Raw genomic sequence first — 21,629 nt, forward strand, 5'->3', positions numbered from 1 at the left:
CCCCATGCCTGTCCTGTGACCTATAAGGAATGTAAGCTGGGGACAACACAAGGACTCAGTAGACAGTAAATTGCAAGGTCATGTGAAGAACTGAGAGATTAGCTTCTCTGTCAGTTTGTCCTTTGACATTGCTGTTCCTTGAAAAGTGACAGTAAATTCACACTTAAAGCTGCCTTATATTTGATCCAATACAGTGTATATAACACCGAGTATAGGTTCCTAACAGGCACCAGAAAAGCCTGAACACACCTGGTTTGCATGATCTACTTTTAACTGCCAGATTAAGACAACAAGCCCACCGGTTTTGTCTGCAAATTGCCACCTATTCTAGATATTCAAGCGATGTACTGTGACAACTGGATGATCATCCTCTGCATGCTCCTTTTCTATAAATTCTATTTTATTCCTCCTCCCAATCCCTTAATTTCATGTCAGGTATAAATAATTGGTAATCATAAAAAGTACCTTTTAAGTACATAAATACTCTTTTCTACAAGTCATTTAAAAAGAAAACTTTATAATCTCTACCAGGAAAAAGCAAGATTAAAGCCAAGTAGCTTTCTCTCAATTCCTTACACCCCCTAACAATACAAGCCTTCCCAGTCCCCAGAAGACAATCACATAACTTTCACGTCTTTCTGCTGACTCAGATGAAAATTCATTACAGAGTGTAACTGTCAGGTTCACCAGTGACAGAGGAAGCTCCTGAGAACAGCAGCCTAATAAAGCTTTCCTCCTTGAGGGATGATGGCAGCCTTTCTCCTATATGAATGATTCATTTTTGTTTTATATTGTTAAAGCAATATTCATGCAGGGCACCTTCACACTAGATTTTACCCCAAAAAACGCTTATAAGGTCAAAACATAAGTTGAAAACCAATATTCCAGGGACACATCTAGAAAATCCGCAAGTGATTGTGGTCTAAAATAATTGCATCACATCTTGGTACCCTGAGGATTGACCACCTCCCTCTGCAGTTGATCTACTGTGGTCACGACAAAAATTTTCAAGGTAAGAAGTGTAAGATTACTCTAACAAAAAGGGAGTTGGTTGAGTTTACCAATCTTTCATGAAGAACTTCTTTGTTAAAAGAAACTTTAAAGACACAAAATGAGAAGATTTCTTAAATTTATTTATATAGTTACTGTTGTATCCAGAAATGCTCAGTGCTATAAATGACCCAACTTAAAAGCCTGACAGTTGTCATCCATTCCACATATATTTTGTCTGACAGAGACTATAACAGTGACCTATGTTAAGAAGCACTGTGTATGTGGCCAAAAACAGAGGATAATCGTACTTCAGGAGGTCAGCAACAGAGATGATAACTTGCTTCAGAGTACTCTTATTTGAGAAACTCTGAAATCATCCACTGCATCTGGAAATACTGACTGTTATAATGCTTACAGACTAAAAAATAATCCATGGATCCTGTGAAATGTACTCATTTCTTGGCTTTAATATTCATTTTGCTCCCTCTCCCCTCCCTTTACAAAACTGAAGAATGTTTGCAATGCAATACTACAGATTCACTTGTTGAAAGCAGGACTAAATAGTTTTCACTACCAAAGGAAGCCTGCAGAAAGCTGGTGAATTTAGAAGTTGCTTACTTGCTTTGCCCCTTCCCAGGGAACTACAGATCACAGCTACATCCCAGGCAGCTAACCCACATAATATGCTGCTTGTTGCTTGGCAAAATAAACTTCACTTTATGCTGAACATTTCTCATACCCGATGACTAGAGCTTTAGGCCAGACATCATCATAAATACATGCTACAAGTGTTTTACATATACATACATACATATGCACACATATTTTTCAGGAGCACATCAGCATTTTCTTGTTTCAAATCTAATCCCAACAACAGAAAAAAAGAAATCTGATAAATTTTCAGGGCAATCACATAGCTGTTAAAATTCCGAGTTTAAAAAGACATTTGTTTCCCCTTCCTTAAATACTGCTAGTCAACATATGACTATGTCAAATCTGCCCAGCATCAATATTTCTTACTTCACCTCTTGCACTAAGGTAACATGACCTGGTCATGATGTTACTGGCATTGTAAACCTTTTTAATTATGTCTTTTATATCCATTTGGGGGTACATAAGTAGTAAAATTTAATACAGACTTTGTGAAAAATTATTACAAAAACATTAAGATACTCGTCAAAATTTTTATGAATGGGCATCTTTTTACCTATAGATGTAGCTGCCATTTGAAACAATTTTAGAGCAGAAAGCTTATCAGCCTCATATCTGAGCCGACTTACACAGATATCACAACAGCTTTACGCATTAATAGTATCACATGTTATATCAAGAAATTATTTTGTTTTACAGACATTTTACAGGCACCTTGATTTTTGTTTTTTGGCCTGCTTTTTTTTCCCCCAGTGCAAGATATCTAGACAGTTTATATTTGATAGGCTGTTCATAAATTATACCCTACTGCTGTTTGCAGGCTGGAACTTCTTCCCACACAGATTTCATTTTATCATCAGACTGTTTAATTCTGCGCTTATAAAAATGTCATCCTAGTCATAAGGGAAGAATTAGACAGTACTGCCTAAGTTTTCTGCACAAACTGTGACAAGATGTAATACTGTAATACTAGTATGCCAGTAGAGTATATCAATTGCAGGATCAGGCCAATATACATACCCCATTAAAGAGCTATGTCTTGCTGTTTTCCAAAGTGCAATGAAATCATGAAGTAATATAAATTAGTAATACATTAACTATATTACAGTATTTGCACTGTTACCTCTTGATATCATAGCCTAGAATACATTAATACACTGATAATATCATAAGAGTACACTAAAAATTATTTCTGAGCAAAAGCAGTATCAGTCTCTACATTATCTCCCAAAATAAAAATCTTACAGTATGGAAGAAGTTATCAGGCGATTCTAACCCTTCTGCATGTTGTGCTTTCCACAGTCTTTCTAAAAGACACCGAATTTCCCCTTAGGACACACTTATAATCAAGTTCTGTGAGAACGTATTATGGATTTTTCCAGATATTTTATCCAACATGCTGAATGATATATGAAAAATATCTCTATATGGAGTCAGGGGAAGACAATTTAATCACATATAATACTGGAATACTCACACATGTTATTGTATTTTAATTGGTATGATAATTTGTAAGTTAAATAGGTTAAACCTATGTCACTTGTGTAGTTTACTGCATTATTGCTGATGTATAAAATATTCTGTTCTATGTAGATGATAAAAAAAAGTGTATTTAAAATGTATATAGAGTACTAATGAACTAAACAGATGGAGTCGTGTTTTTAACTTCACTGGAAATAAAGTAAGTAACAGCATTTGTGTAAATGAAAATAAATCTCATGAAAACCTGAATGGATTTTCTTTTGTTAGACGGAAGTTTTTGCTTGGCATATAGCTATATATTACATCCAATGACTGTATTTTGCTGACATGGCCTGTCAATAGCTATGTCTCAGCTGTTAAAAAGCAGTAAGTTAAATATATAAACTCTATACTAGTTCAAGGGTTTCTGCACAGATTCCAATACACAGAAGTGAAAAAAGGAAGGGAAAAGGGAAAAGGGAAAAGGGAAAAGGGAAAAGGGAAAAGGGAAAAGGGAAAAGGGAAAAGGGAAAAGGGAAAAGGGAAAAGGGAAAAGGGAAAAGGGAAAAGGGAAAAGGGAAAAGGGAAAAGGGAAAAGGGAAAAGGGAAAAGGGAAAAGGGAAAAAAATTTGATGTATCTCAGTACTCCAAGAAATACTATTTTCCCAAAAGTATTTCTGTCAAAAAAAACAAACAAATTAAAGTGCAAGTTAATCACAGTACTGATCCTTCACATAAGCCCTGCAACCTGATAGCAGCAGACACCCATGTCTACTTAGATCCATGGAGACTTCCTGGGACTTCAATTGTCTTTAAACACTCAGTTGCGCAGATCAGACTGCAAGCTGAAGGCTTGAATCTGCTTCATCATAAATGATGCTGGTTTGAAAAGCAGCTATCATTAAAATGCCAGGCAAAGGCACAAAAAGTACTTATTTTAAACAAAACATATCTATTTCTCTGTTAGATCCACTTAAGAGTCTTCAAAGTAAAAAATATTTCCAATGGCATTTACTTTTCATTCCTTGTCCCATTCATTTAATATACAAGACATCGTTAAGTTTGGACAAGAAAGTTGGACACTTCGGTTTCATGTTTAGGGTAACAGCTGTACATTTATTTATCAAAGACGTTATACCAACATTACTATTTCTTATTTAACTTTTGTTACTTCACATTAAAAAAAGTATTTTACATTAGAGCCAAAATTAAATCAAACTTAATCCCAAATTATGCTAAACACTTAAAGTGGTTTTGTTAGATTAAGGCCCACTCCATCAAGCTGCTCCACACAGACAGGCCTCCATCTGTAATATTTACAATGGGACAACAGCCCACATAGCGGCCCTCACCAGAGGAAGACTCTACAAAGATGCTAGTCACAAAAACCATCACAAATCTCTAGCAGCAGATACAGAAGAAGACACTCCCACTCTGCTTTTCCCCAAAATACTAGAATACAACAAACCCTTCCTCCCCATCAGTAAATTTTAAAATGTTTTACCTAAATCCTTACACTAACAACCAATACCCTGAACTTCACTATTTGCAAATTTACATTATCAAACCTGTGGTGCAAAGAACCCATCTAGAATTAAGCTAAGCTCTTTTAGATGTACCAGCACCATATTTCACTAGAGTAATATGCTCTTAGTATTCTCATAGCTCAACTCTAACATTACTGGTACACAGAAGTTCTCAGCTGGAAGTGAGAACTTCCAACCTCAATGGTTTTACAATGCCAACTGTCTCTAGAACACACGCACGCTCACAGAGCTTTAAATCCTCATACAAATAAACTTGTACACATGGAACTGAGAGGGAAAATCATCTTTTGAGAAGCTACATAATATTACTACAGAAGTATGTGTTCCTTCGGGTGAACAATTTAGCCTGCAACATAACTTTTCACATTCTGAGTAATTTTTCTTCTAATGTTTTTTAACCATTGTGGTTCTTCAAGTAGCTACTTACCTACTTATGATTTGGTTTCATAATCCATTATATTAGGGATTTTCCATAAATAGAATACATTTGCAATACAGTAGAAATTAAATACGTATGGACAAGAAGGACAATAACAGAAACATAGATTACATACACATTTGTTCTCTCAGGCCTTAGCCTGAGAAGTGAAGACAGAAAAGTACATGTGCACATAACAGCCTAAATGCAAGAGGTCAGCCTCATCTTTTTTAGCTTTATTCAGTTACATGAGCTCACTGACTAACTACATATATATTTGGGCAAGAGGGGCATGCAGACACCCAGAAACGACTACAAAGAAAATACTTTTGGAAACTGAATACACATGTACATTCAGCTGAGTATTCATCAAGAAAGGCCATGACAGTGGTTTTCAGGAAATTGTGCAATTGGAAAAATCAATTTTGTAGAGTTTTCCTTAATTACCGCAACAACACCGGGATTTGCTTGCCTCTCCTATGCATCTGTGTGTACCCTGTACCAGGAGTCTGCAGATCCCATGAGATCCACAGGAAGGCAGGCCTCGTGAGCTCTAGAGCTTCCGAGCACAGCCAAAGCTTCTGCAGATGACAGCTGTCACTGGACACATGCACAAATCCCAAACAGTAGAAGTGGAACACTGAAAAACTAACACTGCCCGAAGGTATGCGAACTTTTTACACAGCAGGATAGATAGGAAGTCTAGATTGGACCACTGGTTTAGCTAGTCTGATTCCGAGTACAGCATAAGGGCACCTGCAGAAATTGATACAGGTTAGCACTCTTTTTCCACCTCTTTCCTTCACAAGGCATGCTTCACCAAACTCATGGAAAATGACTGCAAAAGTGGTACCACTTACAAGGACGAAATCTGATATGGGCACTCCAAAATGTTTAAGCATGACAGGCCCAGGTACATATTCCTAGCAAGCTTGTAAAGTATTACTGAAATCTGTGACTAAGTACAGCAAATAAACAAAGCAACTGAGATCCGATTCAAAAGAAAAACCATAGTCCTCTGTCATTTGTCTTGTACCAACGGCAAAGATGCTGCTCAGCAGAAATAAGACATCTCTCCCGACTAAAACTCCTTGGACCAGAATGTCACATGTATGCAGACAGAGAGATAGGTCATGCTCCAGGCAGACTTTCAAAGCAAGACTAAAGCTGTGATCGCTGGATTCCACGTATCTACTTTCTTTACGACTGTGCAAAAGCCCTCACAGCTGCTCTGAACAGTTTACAAAGACAAAGTGATCAGAGAGATGATTTACATTTGCAACATAAATGTCTTCCCTTTTTATGAGCCAGCTTAACACAGACGCTGCTGCACTCATCCCAGCTGAGGTTTGGCAGGAATTGGGGGAGGAAAGGCGATGAAAAGTGAAAGCGTTTAAAGCCCAGCCGATTTCTCCTCAACTCCTACTGGTCCCCCCTGCCCTCCCAACCACTTCCAGCCTGGCACTTGTTAGCAGCTCCCGACGCTGGAGAGAGGTCCCTTTGCAAACGCTTCCTCCGAGCAGCTGAGAGGAGACTCGGAGAAGGTTATTCAAAAGATAAAATTAAACGAAATGAATTTTCACAGGTCGGCACGCTTCACCCCATCTTACACCAGGAACAATGGAGACGCGGGCAGCGGGAGGATACGGCCCCCCGGGAGGACGGGGCCGGGGGGGGGACGGACACGCTGCCTGTCCGCCCGTCCGCGGCTCCCCCGGCCCTTTTGTCTGTCCGTCTGTCAGACGGCCCCGCTGGCAGCGCCGGCCCCATCCCCACCTCCCCGGCGAGGCCTGCTTGGCCCCGCAGCGGCCCCGCGGCTGCCGGCCCGCCGCGCGGGGGGCCGGCTCCGCCGGGGAAGCCCTGCCGCCGGCCGGGGGGAGCGGAAGGGAGCTCCCGGCGCCCCCCCCGCGCGGCAGGCAGCGGCGGAGGAGGAGGGCGCCCGCCGCCTCGCTCCTCATCCCCCGCTCGCCGGCCTCTCCGCCGGCGGGGCCAAGCGCGGCCCATGCGGGCGGGACGCGACGCGCCGGGCCGGGCCGCGCCGAGCCGCGGCCCCCCCTTCCTTCCCTTCCCTCTCCTCCTCCCTCCCTCCCTCTCTCCCTCCCTCCGTGCACCTCCCGCCGCCGCGGCGGGCGGGCGGGCGGGCCCGGCCGGACCCCGCCAGCGCCAGCTCCCGCTCCCGCTCCGGCTCCCGCCCGCCGGCACTTACCGGCCGCAGAGCTGCGAAGAGAAGGCGGGCCGGGCCGAGGCGCGGCGGCGGCGGCGGCGGCGGCTCCTCAGAGTGCCCGTGCCGCGGCCCCGGGCATGGCGGGGCGGCGGCGGGGCGCGGGGGAGGGGAGGCGGCGGCGGCGGGGGAGGGGAGGCCGAGGGGAAGTTGGCGGCGGCGGCTTCTTCCTGCTCCGGCGGGGCGAGCGGCGCCTTCCCTCAGCCTCCTCCTGGCGGTGACAGCGACAGCCCGGCCAGAGCGCCGCCGCGCCGCGGTGCAGCATGGGAAACACGCCCGGAGGACCGGCGGGCGCCCGGGCGCGGCGGGCCGCCGGCGCGGCCAAGCGAGGAGGAGAAGGGGAGAGGGGAGACGGGCCGCCACGGGCCGGGGTCGGGCCTCCCGCCGGGGCCGGGGCCGGGGCCGGGGCCGGGGCGGTGCCGGCGGCCCGGGTTACGCGCGGGTCAGGAGGCTGGCGCGGCCGTGGGAAGCCCCGCCGGGCGGGCCCGGCCGAGCGCTGCCCCGGGCCGGCCCTGAGGGGAGGCGGGGCGGGGAGCGCCCTTCGGTCGTGCGGGGTGCCCAGGCCTCGGCCGAGGGGATGGCGCTGCCGGAGGGGCTGGGGGTGACCTTCCCCGCTCCCCGTCCCCCCCGTCGTCGTTGCAGCGGGGGCTCTCGGAGGAGAGGGGGCCGGAACCGCCGGGGTCGGTGCCAGGGATGGGGGCTGAAGGAAACCCCCCATCCCCGCCACTGAGGCCGGCTCCCCTCGGCCCGACGCACCCCGCTTCTCTCGGCCGAGGCCGGCGCCCGCTGAGGCGGAGGGGCGCGGGCCCGACGCAGGAGGCCGCGGGAGGCCCCGGACCACCGGTGTGCTCGGGGGGGTGGTGGCTTTGGGACTCCCGGCGCCTCCAAATCCATCGAGAAGCCCCGAGGTGAGGCTTCTGCGCCGTAATCGCCGTGATCGTGATGTCCTCCGTGACCCCACACGGTTAACAATTGGGAGAATTGCTAGAGGCCAGATCTTCTTAAAGGCCGGGCGTTCCTTGGGATAGCTCTCCACCCAAACCGTCTGCGCCTTTACAGCCTTGACTGTGTCTTGGTCTCTCTTGCATCGCTCAACTACATCTCTTTTAAGGGTGACCAACTTTTCCACGTTTCTCTAAATAAAGTCTTTAGCCCAGCAACTCACTTAAGCGTGCGCTTAACTAAATTGCTTTATGTCACTTGCTTATAATTAAGCATGTGCTTAAGTGCTCTGCTGGATTGAAGCCAAAATCTGCATAAGCTCTGTTGGGTAAAATTTACCAGCTTTGTCGGGCTTAGCTTTGTGAGTCAGTCATTCAATCAGCAGCAGCCCAAAGCCTTTTGCTACAAGCTTAGTTATTCCCAGGTTGTCCTACAGGATCACCCTGTCTCTGTGACGAGGCTTAGGCCCTTCGTTCAGGTCCTGTTAGAAGTAAGATGCATCTGCCTGGTGAGTCAGCTTCATGTAGGGTTTCTAGTTCCTTTAACGAGATGCATTAATAAGGTTCTGCATCCTTATGCAGGTCATAGATTGTGCCATCCAGTTACAGTGACAGAAATTGCATTAAGAAGGAAATATTAATGACATTAGGGCCCAGTTGGAAGGTCTGCCCTGACTTTATGCAAGAGGTATATTTCAAAATAATTGTGTCGAGTACTCAATCTGTATGAACAGAGGAAGGAGTTAATAAAATGTGGCTACGTTTCATGCAGTCATCTACAATTTTACATAAATACAAGAAGTGTCATTAACCTGCTTGCTGAATAAAATGGGAAACTTTAATTTCCAAAAACAGAGTTTCAGAAACTGAGGGAAGATGTACATTTATGCAGCTTTGATTTTTTTTTTTTTCCCCTTTCAAAGACAATTAATTTGGTGACTCTATTCATTTTTACCTGTCAAAAAAAATCTTTTGAATTTCATTAAGTCTGAGTCAGGAAGCTCAGCACTAAAACCTTATTTTAAAATACACTGAGGAATTAAAGCTTTCTGCAGGGTGAGCACAAGTCTTTCTCCAAGGACACATCAATTGGAACCTGCTTTTCAAAAAATTTTGTTTGGCAATTAACAGTGTAATGTGAAGAAGAAAGACTGTCTTGTATTTAATTCAAAAAAGTAAGACTCAGCATATTTGGGTTCTGTTCATTACTCCCCTACCATTCTTCTATGACCTTAATCAAGACATGCTCCAATTTTCAAACGTCAGTTTGGGTTAGGGTCGGGTTTTCTGTTGTTGTTTTAAGAGGAACTGAGCACCTACAAATTGTCAAGTTCACTGAGAATCTTACAGTGCTTTGTTCATCTGCAAGTCCCCCCCACCGAGGCAGGGGTAGTCAAGGGACACATCAGACCTTGGACCTTTCCCTCTTTGCCACCTGCATTTTCAAATGATGGTAGTTCCTCACCAAGTCACACAGCTATGGCACTGACGGTGTTTGTATTAGTGTTTTGACACACATTTAATACTGTGGTGTTTATTTATTAATATTAGTGTTTTGACATAACAAAATGGAAAAGGAATATATAAAGCCAGTAGCTTGAGAAGCTTAAAGGAGCGCTTGCATTTTGACCTACTTTTTTTTTTTTTCTGATGCTGGTCTGTAAATAGCAGTCAAACTCTGCTTTTCCCTAGGGAAAAATTTAATAGTCTTTAATAGAGTCTTCCCTCTCCCTTCTGAGTTCCAGAAGTTGCCCACCCATGAGAAACCCTCTAAAAGGCAATGTGTGTGCAGCGTGGAGCACAGTACGTTTCAGTTTCCTTTTTTTAGGAGGGCTAAATAATGGAAAGTAAAAGGCACCCTCTCCCCAGGTTTTTTTTTCTTCCCTTTTTTGTATTAATCTAGAAACCAAGAAAAATAGGAAGCACAAGTAGGCTATATATTAAAAAGAGTGGCTTTTGGGAATCGTTGGAGAATATATGTGTGTTTTAAAAGGTCTTAAGCAGGAAGTGGTTTCAGAAGTAACTGCGTAGAACAAACAGAACCGTCTCATCTGACCTCCTGCATGACAAACAGAAGGATTTCATTCAGAAATTAAGGCATCAAGGCAGTAACTTCTAGTGAAGCAGCAGCTGATCTGGAAAGATCCAGTCTGGGAATTTGAGAGAGAAATCCACCGGTTAGGTAGGTTTTCCAGATGGCCACTTAGCCTAACTCTTAAAGTTATGCCTTCATATTTGTCTGAATTCATCTAGCCTGAGCTTCTAATCATTAGTTTTAGCTATTGGGTTCAAGGGCCATGTACCCAAATTTTTAACTCTATTTTCCAGGTCTTGCTTTATCCTTGTAACTCTTTTTAAATGCCCTTCCAATTTTTCAAAAATATTTTTTGTTTGTTTGAAAATATTGTTAGCGTGGGCCTACTGCTCAGTCATTTAGCCCACAGGTAGATCAAGAAACGTGAAGCGTAGCTTCCCAACACACCCCCCCACCCCCAATTCCATGTATCCGTGTAACCTTATATCTGTGCCTTTGGAGTGATGTACAAAGTCTAGTGATGTGGCTTGTCCTACTGAGTCTGCCCAAGGTGAAGTTTCCTTGTTACTTTTCTGTCATTCCTCATGTAAAACAAGGATACAACCTGTCCGTCTTCTCCCCTTCCCAGTGTGGATGTTGCAAGTCCCAGTTAGTAGTCTCATTCCTTCGAACATACACTACTGGCTTTTCTCGAGTGAAAAAAAAAAAAAAAAGTCTATGTCTGTACATGGTTACAGGATCAGGCCAAAGGAAATGTGAAAAGCAATCTGCATGTCAACAATCACTATTTTTACTGAGTATTTTATAAGCATGCTAAGTCTCGAAAGAAACAGACTTAAGATTATCAGTGAAGAGTTCATGTCAGTAGTTTATGTATAGAGAACACTGCCTGAAAAATCTTTATGTTCTCAAAAAAAGGTATTTGCAAACAGAAAGTTCAAAACCAAGGTAAATCCAAGATAAAGCATGGGGTGATAGGTTGTGGAAATACACAATTCATTCTCCCAAACAATGCTAAACCAGCCTTTTCTGTGCTTGCGGAATCATCAAAGAATTGAAGTTAATAACTTTGGTGGAGGATGAGAGTAACTTGACTTTCAGAGATAACAGATGTGCTCTCCCTCACCCACTTGAGTTATTCTTTTAATGTGAAAGTTAGTTTAAGCTTTAGCGTCTGTGTGTCTCACCGGTCTATACGCTGTGCATGAACTGCAATTTTGCCTGGAAACCCTTTGACAATAATGAGTACCAAATCGTAACTGCATAAAGGAACAGTAATCATCATTAGGACTAAATCCAGGATGGAGAGCAAGAAGTAAATATAAACTGGTTTATTGTAAATGGCTTGTCGCCACAGAAGTGGAGATAAACACTACTTAGTCCTCATCACAGATTTGTGTCTCATTCCCTGTTCAGCAACAGAACCAAGCACATGTCTAACTTCAAAAATGCAAATATCCCATTGAATTAAATTGAGCTATCAGATACTGAATCGGAAAGGAAACTAAATGCTTTCTTCAATTTCTCTCCTCCCCTCCCTTCCTTCCTTGGACCACTAACGTCGCTGTAGCCCTGGTTAATACTAGTATGTACCAGTGATACAATGAATGATGCTTCAGAAATGCCTAGATGAATGCCTGACATTTCAACAGTGGATGCAATTGGGGAACAATTGCTATTGAAAGCTAGAAAATCTCCTTCCATCCATTCTTTTTCAATTCAAATATTTCACTAGGGCTTTAACTAGCACAAATATTCAATGCAGAAAATTGAATGAGTCCATTGTCTGAGCATCCACTCACGTTGTCTGTAAATTGCTCCTCTTCATTTCAGCATCCTTGATTGAATTTGTGTTCTAATTATTATTTTTTTTATAGCAGACTTTCAATTCATGATCCCCCATAAGCCTGACTCAATTGAGTCTGCATTGCCCTGTATTACTAGCAGATCAGGAATCAATCGTAATGTTATCAGTCACACAGTTGTACGGTATGCTTATCCTGACACTAGCTGATGCAGAGAAATGTGATGATATGGTGTGTCTCAAAATACCTGCGCATCTGGTGTTTGTAAACAAAGATAATTAATTATGGCTAATATTGGTCAGAAGGAAAGGGTGCATGCAAGTCACCTGGCTCTTTTCCTTATTCCCAAAATCTTTTCTGTTCTCAAATCTGTTTAGAGGAGAACACTGTTCTGCTTCCACCTGAGCCCTGAAGAAGTCTTCATACCAGATTAGTTTCTAATGCCACAAACACGCCTGACTTGACTCGTTCATTTATTTTGCAATAATACAGCAGCTTGAAGTGCTTTAAAACTTGAGCTGAAGACATCGCAAAAATGCCAGAGAAAATGAAAAGTAATGTTTTGATGAGAGATATACCTGTCTGAAAAAAAGAAAGATAGCAAGTCAGCGTCAGTCAGGATGGTTTTGTGTAGACACGAGACATTCAGATATCTGTAATATGTTTGACTTGGTCCCACATGGCATTCCTGTAAAATTAGCATTATAATTCTCCAGATTAAAAGAAAAGAGGATGTTTAATGTCCCATGCTGAGATGCCTAATAGGCAGAAAAAGCAACAAAAATGATGATAATATAGTACTCTGCCTAACACAAATTGTCAAATGACACAATGAGGCAGAATTTAGAGAACCGATTTCTCTGCCTTAAAACACAAGTTATAAGCAGAGCAGAAAAACATGTACTCTTAACTTAGATTGGCTGTCTACCTAAGACATTTAAGTTGAATTAACTGCAGATGGGAAAGTAAGAGGGCCTTAAACCTCCGCATGAACATTTTAGGATTCAGCCTTTCAGAATGAAATGTAAAGGAAGCTAGGGATATTTTATCTCTAGAAGAGAGAACATCCACACAGGGGATTGGTGGGCTTTAACTAATGCAATTTAATGTCACACCTTTGCTTAATTCATCTTAATCTTTCCCAAGTGTCCCGCTGCAGCTGACTTCTTTAGTCTGAAGTATTACAGTGGATCTAATTCAAAAGATAGCATTAGCTGAACCATTAGCTAAAGGCTTGTCCGTGCGAGGAGGTTACTCAGTGCAGAGTAACCAGCTGCTTCATATCTACTTTGTGTCAATACTCTTAGTTCACACTAAAGTGTTGTAGGCTGCATCACACCACCTAACATGCACTGAGAGTTTGCGCAAAGCAACTACTGCATTTTGAATTCAGATTCACACCTCTTCAAAAGCCTGACATTCACCCGATTAAAAGTGAGACTCAATGATTCAAAGAGCAGGTAGGATACCAGACTGTGATGCAGTGATAATGGTGGGAGATTGACACTTATTAACAAAAAGTTCAAAGTTAAAACAGGAAAAGTAAAATTTAAAAAAAAAAAATAAAACCTTTTGGAGATGACATTGATACTGCTGAAAACAATGAAGTCCAAGAGGATGTACATTCCCTGGGTGACAAGAATCAAGCCATTATGCTAAATGGGACGTTTCCATACATTATTTGAACCAATAGGAAAACCAACAAGAGTATAGAAAGCTAAATCTATCAAAGCCAGTAAAAAGGAAAATCTCAAATTTCAGCTGGCAGTGAAGAAAGGGAAAATGAGAAGGACACAAATGGACCTTGAAGACCAAACGGGGATTGATTCTTGAAGAGAAGAAGTAAAAAGGTCTTAAAAGGCTGGAATTGGAATTCTGTAAGTTAATTGCTCGACACAGCAAAAAAAAGGAAGGGTTTAGGGTTTTGCAGTCTCATAATAAAAAGCATCATGGAGTTGCCCTCCCTTTACTGGTCTCCTCTGGTAGTACTCTCAAAAATTGCATCAGAATAATCAAGAAATGTTGGCTATTAACCATTCTCCAGATCACATAGAGTATATCCATGACGGTCAGAAGCTGAAACAACTGGGCTGCCAGCAAAACTGTGCAGCCACACATCTTCACCTGCAAATTGGTCAGAATGGCCTTTCAAAATATTTGAAAGATCATGTTATGACAAGTAAGGTTTTGTAAATGAAAATCAGATCTCACTAATCTTTTAGAATTATTGATTTTATCAGTAAGGTAAGGAATAAGGAAAAACGTAAGTTTACTTTGTCTTCCAAAATATATTTGACAATTTAAAATGTCAGAATTTGTTCATTTGTTCAGAGAGGAAAGCTAGGTAGTCACTTTTCTTCAGGGCATCAGATTAACAGCAAAGGCCTCAGCCTTCCATCCTAAATCCATTTCATGTTGTTTGTTACAGTACAGATTGGGAAAAGATGAATGCTAAACTGGGATATGATAGATATAAATAGAAAACACAGGTATGAATTTATAAGTTAACCAGGCCCCAGAGGGGACTAAAGGAACCTTCAAAAAAGCTAAATGAATGGACAATATAATAGCCAAAGAAGTTCATTGTATCTGCATGAAGTTATGCATTTAGGAGAAAAGGCAAACTGCTAAGATACCTTACAAATTAAAAATGGCTAAGGTACAGCTTCAGGTGGGGGGTTCCTGGCAGGGAAAAGCAAGAAGGTAAAGCTGTTGACAGGCACATGAGAAAATTACTTTTCTGATAAAATGAGAAGTGGACTAGATGAAATTTCTCTAAGGCCAACGCAAGCTAATTATTAAACCCTTCGTGAAAGTAGTTGTGACTGATTTTTCTTTCAAAATACAAGGATGCATTGAACGGAATTGCTCAGGACTTGTACCAGACTATTCAGTGGTTCAACTGGAGGATGAAGACTGCTAAGTTTTCAGATTACACCAAGCTGAAGATGGCTGCAAGAATGGCTGGGGTCCAGGTTCAGCCTCCTCTTGATAGCCTAGGAGTAAGCCGGAGAAGATGGAGCTCAGCACAGTAAGGAGAGAGGAAAGGACCTGCACTGAATCTGTGGCTGAGCTTCAGGACAGCAATATTTCAGAAGATGGTTTAGTAGGGCAGCACGGTTGTTCACAAGCTCAAGCTGGACATGAACTGATGTGCACATCATGCTGTTATGTATGAACTGGCTTATAGCTTGTAAGACACAAAGGAATCATTTCCGTTCAGTCTACACACTGTTGTTAAGGGTTCGGCTAGAAGGATTATGTCTGGTTTGGGGCATGAAGCTCAGGAAAGACATGGCCCAGTCTGAAAGGACAGTAAGAATGGTAAGAGATCTAGAAAACATGAGCAAAAAGGCCTGAATGAACTGCACTTGTTCCCAAGGAGAATGCTAAAGGGGAAACATGATGAGACTCTTCAAATATGTAAGAGGCCATTGCACAGAAAAGTAGAAAAAGCTGTTTTCCCTGCCCATGGGAGGTATATAAGATGTAAACTGAAGCAAGGAGGCTTTAGGTTAGATATTTTTCTGTCGTGCTAATAGCAAAGGTCACAAAACACTGGGATGGCCTATAGGGCTGTGGAGTAACCAGAGGTCTTTAGGAACAGATTAGACAAATATACAAGGAATGCTTTAGGAAGTAACCTAGATCATTGGCTTTGCCCCCAAGTGCCACCCAGCCTTGTTTTCTGTTGTGCAACAGAAAGCTCAACAACTCCATCCTTTCAGCATGCAGATAAAATAAGCAAGCAGATAAGATAGGATGAAGAACAATAAAAAGATAGAATATCTTGACATAGATCTGTGGTACAACCTCAAGCAAACTGCTGTGGTCCAGTCATCTCAAAGAGACAGGGAATGTCAGAGGATTCAAAGTAGAGCAACAAGTAGGATCAAGGGCATGGCAATTCAGGAAAGATCGAAACGATTGGGATTATTATCTTCAGAGAACAACGAGGGAGACAGAATAAAAGTACCTGAAGTAATGTCTCGTACAGACTGATCAGGAACATCTCTTCTTCCTGTCTCATACTCTAGAATAAAGGGACCTTCTCTGAACTATCAAACTAAAGGTGGGATATTTAAAACTAAAAACAAACAAACAAACAAAACAACCAAAAAAACCACCTGAAAAAAAACCACCAAAGGAAGTACACAACAAGAGATTAACATGGAGAACTACTCTGCTATGGTGCGTCCAAAGCATTGATGCTAAAAACAAAAAAGATTCAGAAAGAGAACGGCTTACCGGCATAGCTACATGAGACACCTTAAAGTCTACGTAAAAAAGTCTGCTTCAGCTTGCCTGACATCAGCCCTTTGCACCGCACTCTGCTGTCCCCCATGGGACCTTTACGGCTGCGCTCCATCCCTCTAGAGCTGTTCCTTAGCGAAACAACACGAGCCGCTGGAGGAAGGATGCACGGCCTTCTGCCACCAGCTGCGCTGCTCCTGCCAGCGTGAGGACTCAGGCAAGAGCCACCAAACCCATCCCGGCCGGCAGCCCCCTAAACCACAGGGAAGTCGCACCGCAAACCCAGCTAGCTGCTCGCAGTTGCAGAACAGGCGTGCAATGGGGGAAAGAAGCCAAAAAGTCTAAGTTTCAGATATTGCTCTTTTAAAAGACAGCAAAGGTGCCAAAAAGGAGGTCTGCTTGTTTTTAAGAGGACACTATTCATCCCAGTAGGCTGGGGACGGTTTGGTCATACTTGCTCATTGCTGAAGGAACAGAGGACAGGTCTGATCCAAGCACTTTCTGTCTTCAATATATACCGCGTCCCAAGCCCAAAACACCGCTTTGCCCCAAAGCAGTAACTTGAATAGACTTTGTAAAATTGTGGCCTTGTTATTATCCTAAGAAAACTGAGCGTGTGTATCAAGTAGGTGTAACTAGCTGTTTCTGTGTGTCTAGTTTATCCAATAATGAACAAACAGTGACAAAGGATCTCCAACCCGGATGACAGCACGGACAGTACCTGTAAACAGAAGGGCAAAGGTCTTTATTGCAAAGTCTTACCCAAAGTTAACTTAACCAACCTATTTATTACTGAATAACTCCAACCATTAAATTTTCAATTATTTATACATTTCAGCTAGTGCCTATGAAGAACTGAACTTGAAGTGGGATCAGATTAAAGACACATCCCAAAGACATACCAGAAGTTTTGCCAGAAATTTGTTTAAAACGCAAAACAAACATCAAGAGACCAGTTTCTGGGAAGGAATGTGTGCTGCGTGTGGGCATTAAGAAAAATGTGACCTTTGTAATGCTGATACATCACAGTATTTTACACGAGGAGAGAGGTCCCTCCTCAGCTGCTCTCCATGGGTCCACTTTGGTAAAGAAGGGATGCTGCACATGATACAGTCTCTCCACAGATGACCTCTTCATTGGCAGCAGTTGTTTTTTAACATTAGAGCTAGTGATGTAGCAACACCAGGCTATTTTCAGCTAACAGCACGGATTTCAAATTGTACACGACTTCCAACTAGCTTGATGGAAGAGCACCATCTCTCACAGTCTCCTAGAGCTTACAGGCTCTAGAGCATCACACCCGGCATGGCATTTGTGAAGTCCCTTTCACACTGACACAAGCCTCTAGAAGGCTTCGGCGAGGAATAAGGAGGACCAACTGCGTCCTGCAGGTGAGACCCTGAAGAAGGACAGCACGCCCTCATGTTTTGTGCCCAGGCAGATTCAGAAAGCCTGGGAGGTCAGTCAGGAGGTCAGCCCGTATAATGCCAGCTCAGAAAGCCTCCAGAATAGCAATTACCGCCTGCTTGGGAAATCCAGGGAGCTTGGCCGAGCCTTAGGGACGACATAAAATGAAAGTGGTCAGAAGAACATCAAAACGGTTTGACTGTGGGCCGGGGATATCCCAGACAATAAAGGCTGTTTGGTAAGTGCTGCTTTCCATGTGCAAAGCAGATGAGAGTTCAATGCTGAGGATAATTTAAAAGTCAAATAAATTATTTAAAATGGCTTGTAATAAATAAAATCATATTTCTTTGTAAAGTAAACTGCCCTTGTTTGCTGGCTGGATGCATGCACACCAAACCAGACAAGCAGATGAAGAAAAACTGGGCCCTGGGTGGAAGGAGAGACCCTTGCCCAGCCTGAGACGAGCTGCAGTAAATGGTGGAAGAAAATATCCCATCAGTGCTTCAAAGGGCAGGTGGAAAAGGAGCTGGCGAGGGGATGAAAGCACATAACTGGAGAGGACAAATGGTGATAGCAGCCTGTGAGGTAACGCACTGCGTTTTTTTCTGGGTCAAAGCTGCGGGGAAAACGTTGTCCCAAGACAAGAGGCAGCTTCCCTTTCCCGCAGCCCCTCTGGTGAGCTGACAAGCATTGCAGAGCTGCTGGCAGTTGTGCAGTTGGTTCTAACTGCCAGACAAAGTTAACACTCAATTTTCAGAAGCCAGAGGCACAGAGGAAATAGTCCCTGATAAAATATCTAGCCAATAACCTTGCCAAAATGGCAAAAATAAATAAATATATAGGGGCAGGAGATTCTGGGTCACTCATTGAATACAAAAGGGCAAACCCAACAAGGTGACCCCAAATCCATTCATCTCTGGGGGAAAAAATAGCTTTATTTAAAAAAAAAAAAATCAACATATTATCAAAGTCTCCTTATCAACACCAGTAGATGCAAGCTGACTGGCTGAAATCAATGCCAGCTATTGGAATACGAAGACATGATAAAAAGCTACAACTTCCTTTGAAAAATATTTTAGATGTAGATCAAGGATACTTTCATTTTGTCAGCTTGGCCATTTTTGATCAACTCACTTAGCATATTTAATTAAAGACACGATAGTCAATCTCATTCCTAATTTCATGCAAAGTGGCAATATTTTGCAGATCGGTTCCTGCTTGGGAAATGTGTCTGTTTGTAGTACAGCCCACTTATGTACTAAAATGGCTGCTTTTCCCCCACAGTTTACAGAGAAGTTTACGAAGCTGGAGCTGTCAAAAAATAAAGCATCCTGTGCTATAGCTGTGCATACTAATGAGTAGTCTTAATGCTGGTGAATTTTTCATGTAGAAATCAGTAAGTCAATGTCCTTAAAAAGGAAGAAAACCAGGTCTTATTTAGTGCCGAAGTAGAGAAATAAAATCATTTGGGAGAGATGGTAAAAGAACCACAAAGCAAGTTCAAAACATCGTATTTCTCTTCCATAGAATATGTTATCGAAGTTAATTATGTTGGTAATACAAAAGTTATCTGAATCACAAATAAAGAAAAGAACTATAAAAGTAGAGTGTAGCATAGGGTGAGACAGCATTAAAATATTAGATGCGAAAGTAGCGAACGAGCTGGGTCAAAACAGAAAGAGGACATTGCTGTGTCTTCACCACAGAAACACCTATCACAGGGCTATAAAATGGTTAATATTGCAGCTTCAAAGTTTAGTCTAGTGAAAGATGATTTTCATAATAATTTAGAGCTATAGGAACATGTTCTTTGAAGCTAAAATAGAAAAAGGCAAAGGTACAATAATTTCACTTGACCTTACAGGGGCAGTATCCTGAAGCCAATGACGAACACCAACCGCTCACAGTTACATCAGACCAAAATTCCTACAAGGTAGCAGCCCAGGGTGGCACAGCCCTTTAAAACAACACAGCAAAAAACTACAGATGCTGTTTACTATTGGAAATCATTAATAGTCTGAACTTATCAAATCTTTTAATACATCAAATCTTTCCTAACTAATTGGTATTGTGGTACCACCTAAGAGGTCCTGCTGGAAATGAAGACCTGCCTGTGCTGGACACAGCCGTCAAAAGAGAGAGATGTCTGTCCATCCTCAAGTCTGTTATAACCTGTAAAGACACAACCACCAACAGGAATATAATGTTCTCGATCTCTTGTTGCTGAATTTGCACATCCTCTTACCATTCCCTGTAAGATGTCTATTTTTTATAGCTACAACTAAATTAACAAATGAAGGAACATTAACCTTAAATCATCCACTGCAGCTAGGGAATCTGGGGAGGAGAGAGGGAGAGCAGGGAGCTGCTGTGATCCTCCCCTGTGATATGCCTGACCCCAATCAGCAGCTGCTAGTAAAAGCACCACCTTGCACGGTCAGGCTGTCCCTTTGTGTTTGCATAGTTTGTAGTGAGGGTCATGGCTTCGGTGTCCAGAAAAAAAAACCCACAAACTTCTTAGCACGGTGAGAGTTTTTTCAGACCTATAATAAAGCCTGCAGCAGCAAGACAACAGCAACACAGAGCACACACCTAAATGAATTAGCAAGTTTTTGTGATTTGTCTTAAATGAATCGTTCCCTTTTCCTTCTAGTAGATCTTAAGTTTAAAGAAATTTGCATCAGAGTGTGAAAAAGAAACCTCAATCGCCCTCTAGAAAATGAGATACTGGTCATTAAACATTGCACTTCATTTAATTGTCATCACGTTGTGAGTAAGAGCAGTCATGCTGGCACAAATTGCAGTTTAATTGTTTGCAAAATACTCAAGCTACACAACGTGCCCCCGTTTGATCCCAGAGCCACCGACACAGCAGCCGAGCCTTGAAACACACTCACAAGCCCTGTTTGAGGAGCGGTACCCCTGGAGCCACCTGCAAAACAGCGCAGTGGCTATTATCCCCAGTACACTGCTGACTGTGCTGTGCCCAGGACCTGCATCTCCCCTGTGTCGTGTCATCCCCCCCACACACACAGGTCACCAGCTCACCAGCAGTCCCACCAGATGGGAACTGGTCCCCTACAACGCATCACTTCCCAGTAGCCTCCACGCAGACGGGCATTCCCTTGTGCAGATGGCCATGGGTCCTGCCTGTCCCCAGCCTCCCCCCCAACACCTTAAAGCCCTTAAATCACTCTTGAAACTGCTTCCTCCCACAGGGACATTTCAGGCCACACCACAGCCCGCCAGAAGCTACCGGTGACCCAGATTTATTCCGTAGGGACCTTTTCCAACCTGGGAAAGGTGGGATAAGATACTGCCTGCTGTCATGCCACTAAGCACGCTAACTTGTAGCTGGGTTTTATTCTAGACCTCTTATAAGATTCCCTAGCTTTGCAATTACCAAAGAATACAAATAGCCAGGGTACAGCAAACATGGCACCAGGGACACAGGGCCACACCGGCTGCAACACCCCCTTTGTGGTATGAAATAAAGGATTTCTGAAGAGGAGGCTGCAGCCAGGAGCTGCACCTGGAGGAGCAAAGCACACGATTGCGCAGGGAACAAGAAGAGGCAGTAAGAAAACCAGAGGAACTGAGGGAAGCCAAAGCCGGGGTCAGCTAGCAGGCACCTTTTTGGAGACGTCCTACCTCCATCGAGCAGCTGTGCCCTCCAGCCCCAGCCGGGCACAGCATTTTCCCAGCCAGGGACGGTGACAGTCCCCGCTCCCCAGCAGCTCAGGAGAGCCACGGCACGCAGCGGGAGAGCAACGGATGGCTGGGGGGAGGAGAAGCCCCCGGCGCCATGGGCTGCGCTGGACCACGCTCACAGGAAAGGAGACTCCCACAGCAGCTGGCGCGTTTTCTGATCAGTCGCACGCTTACCCCAGGAATTA

General features: G+C 43.2%; 1 protein-coding gene across 3 annotated transcripts in view; it reads right to left on the minus strand.

Annotated features, from left to right (window-relative positions):
* The window catches only part of ZNF148 (zinc finger protein 148), a 41,290-nt gene extending 33,690 nt beyond the window's left edge, over positions 1-7,600 (minus strand). For 2 of the 3 annotated variants that reach the window (XM_052791093.1, XM_052791092.1), the window contains exon 1: positions 7,277-7,599. The gene's annotated coding sequence lies outside the window, so the exon portion shown is untranslated. Of the gene's footprint in view, positions 1-7,276 lie in introns of all 3 variants that reach the window. The other variant, XM_052791095.1, reaches the window with a different exon arrangement.
* Positions 7,601-21,629: the final 14,029 nt, after the last annotated feature.

The sequence above is a fragment of the Harpia harpyja genome, chromosome 7 (genome assembly GCF_026419915.1).
Source record: "Harpia harpyja isolate bHarHar1 chromosome 7, bHarHar1 primary haplotype, whole genome shotgun sequence".
Lineage (NCBI taxonomy): Eukaryota > Metazoa > Chordata > Aves > Accipitriformes > Accipitridae > Harpia > Harpia harpyja.